Below are 2,991 nucleotides of genomic sequence, written 5' to 3'. Positions count from 1 at the left end.
GACATGTTTTAGAAATTATGCTTAAGTTCTTATGCCAGGACCCAGTGACGATACAGTGTGGGGGCAGTAAAAGGAGACACAGGTAACTCCAAACTGTTCAACTTGAGAATAATAAAACGAAGGCTAGAAAAAACTACAAGACTGCATTTTAGTTGTATGCTGTAGAATTTTTACATCACAAGAGTCCAGGAGTCAAAGCTGGTTGTCAACCCAATCCTGTCCTGCACTCACCCATCTCTTCTTTTTTGCTTTCAACATGCCAGATGCTACTGTGTCCTTCATCAAGGACTTCTTTGCCGGTGGAGTGGCTGCAGCCATCTCCAAGATGGTGGTAACACCCATCTAGCGGGTCAAGCTGCTGCTGCAGATACAGCATGCCAGCAAGCAAATCACAGCAGATAAGCAATACAAGGGCATTATAGACTGCGTGGTTCATATCCCCAAGGAATAGGGAGTCCTGTCCTTCTGGCGTGGTAACCTGGTCAATGTCATCAGATACTTCCCCACCCAGACTCTCAACTTTGCCTTCAAAGATAAATATAAGCAGATCTTTCTGGGTGGTGTGGACAAGAGTACCCAGTTTTGGTACTACTTTACAGGAAAACTGGCATCAAGTGGTGCTGCTGGGGCCACATCCTTGTGCTTTGTGTACCCTCTTGATTTTGCCTGTACCAGTTTAGCAGCTGATGTGGGCAAAGCTGAAGCTGAAAGGGAATTCAAAGGCCTTGGTGACTGCCTGGTTAAGATCTACAAATCTGATGGGGTTAAGGGCCTGTACCAAGGGTTTAATGTGTCAGTACAGGGCACTATCATCTAACAAGCTGCCTACTTTGTTATCTATGACACTGCAAAGGGAATGCTCCCAGATCCCAAGAATACTCACATCTTCATCAGCTGGATGATTGCACAGTCTGTCACTGCTGTTGCTGGCCTGACTTCCTATCCTTTTGACACAGTTCGCCATCATATGATGATGCAGTCAGGATGCAGAGGAACTGATAACATGTATACAGGTACACTTGACTGCTGGTGGAAGGTCGATCACCATGAAGGAAGCAAGGCTTTTTTCAAGGACACATGGTCCAACGTTCTCAGAGGCATGGGTGGTGCCTTTGTACTTGTCTTGTATGATGAGATCAAGAAGTACACATAATTATGTCCTAGGTGTTATCCCTGAGAACAGGCATGTTGTATAATATACCATATCTTGAACATTCTGGACAGATTCTCTGGGCTTGTCTGTTCTATCAATGGCAACTATTTACCAGTTGACAAGTGGGAAGCAATAATATTCATCTGACTAGTTTTCTCTTAGAGCCATTTCCATAATGACAAGAATGATGGGACTCAATTATATTTTTTTATTTCAGTCACCCCTAATAATAAAAAAGTGAAGAAATAAAAATATCAAAAAAACAATTTTACATCACAACATAAAGAAGCAGCTGAAGAAAGCAACATGATGTCCACTAAAGTTACAGGAGATACGTTTTTTTTAAATAGTTGGGAGCAGCACATACTGCGCGCATTGTATTTGCATTGTATAAAGTCGCTGTGTAGGAGGTTGGAGAGACACTCTGACTAGGCTGGGAAACAAAGAAGTTAGAGGTAACGCTGAATCAACACAGAGGAATATGGCCACAGCCCACAGGATAGCAGGGCCTTACTGTGGACAGTCTTGTTTATTTTTGTTTCATCCCTCATTTAAGCATAAGGCATGCTTTCCTCTATTTTAGAAAATCCATGACACAAAATAAGCCATCATGTAGACTTGTCTTCTACTCCAGCCTATATCTCTGGCAGAAACAAAACAAAACAGAAATAAAAATACTCTGTCTGAACTTTAGCATCAATATAATTTCATGGCTTTTCAGGAAAAGAAAAAAAAAAACCCTGCCTGAATCACTGTGAATACCAAAATTAAAACGCTGTAACATTTGGGATGAATGTTGGAAAGTGGACTCCAGATCCATCTTCAGACAGTAGAGGTGCCTGATGTTTGGCTTGTTTTTTACACAATAAGTTCCACGTTGTAAAAGACAGCAGAGTCTCATGGTCCCTGGGGGAGCAGAGCTAATTCCTAATCTGTGGGAACATGTTTATGTTGCAATGATCTTAATTTACCCATAAATAAATTATTCTCATCCAAGGCCCATATAAATATAGTTTTAATTGCATGCCAACTGTTAGACCCAAAATTAGACAGCTCTGGTCCTACTCTGCCAAGGGGAGGAGGTGTTCTGGAATATCTGAGTTGAGATTTTTGTGGCTCCGGGGACACTTTGGGAAAGAGAAGAGGCAGAGACTTGTTTTAGATGAGTGAACACATTTCAGTTGTGGAAACCTTGTTTCTGGGTCAGACTCCATGTTCAGATGTTTCCCAACAAGCCCAACTGTGATGCCAGCCTTTTTAAAAATCTTTTTTCTTCCTTGAATCTCCATGGTCCTTAGACAAATGAGACCACAGAGTGGGCGAGAGACTGCCCTCCTGGCTTCTTCCTGCATTCAGTGTTCCTTAATTAGCAGAAACAGGCCTGGCTTAGTCTGTGCCCTGATGACGAAGTGCCTTCAAATAGTTGCCCTCTAAAGGAAAATGTAGGCCAGTCTTACAAATTAACTTGAGCACTAGGGTATATAGGCCATGTGTGAAATTAGGTTGACCCCAATAGAAGCGAGGTTAGAAGCCAGTCTGGGATTTGAACATCCTCTCCCCCACTGGCACCCATCTCATCCCAAGGTAGCACCTGAGGGCTTGAGGCAGGAGCTTCCTGTTTTCATGCTGGGAAGGCAGGGGATGAGAATGAGTGTCTCACTGAGCTGTTCTTGCTAAATTGGATGCTCTTTAGAGAGTGGCTGTCAAACACAGTTGCTACCCCTTCTCGGTCCTAGCAAGGAAAGCCCACCCTTCTCTTCATCATTTCTTTTCCCCTGTCCTTATTTTCCTTCTGTGGAATGATTAAGGGCAATGTACCAGGGTAGGTTTCTCTTGAG

General features: G+C 43.0%; 1 pseudogene; it reads left to right on the top strand.

Moving 5' to 3' along the window:
* The first annotated feature begins 256 nt into the window (after positions 1-256).
* On the top strand, positions 257-1,194 carry LOC114629220 (annotated as a pseudogene).
* Positions 1,195-2,991: the final 1,797 nt, after the last annotated feature.

This window comes from Grammomys surdaster, unplaced genomic scaffold, assembly GCF_004785775.1.
Source record: "Grammomys surdaster isolate TR1022 unplaced genomic scaffold, NIH_TR_1.0 278, whole genome shotgun sequence".
In the NCBI taxonomy this organism is placed as follows: Eukaryota; Metazoa; Chordata; class Mammalia; order Rodentia; family Muridae; genus Grammomys; species Grammomys surdaster.
Note: the sequence above shows the minus strand (reverse complement) of the source record. Positions and strands in the feature narration are given on the sequence as shown.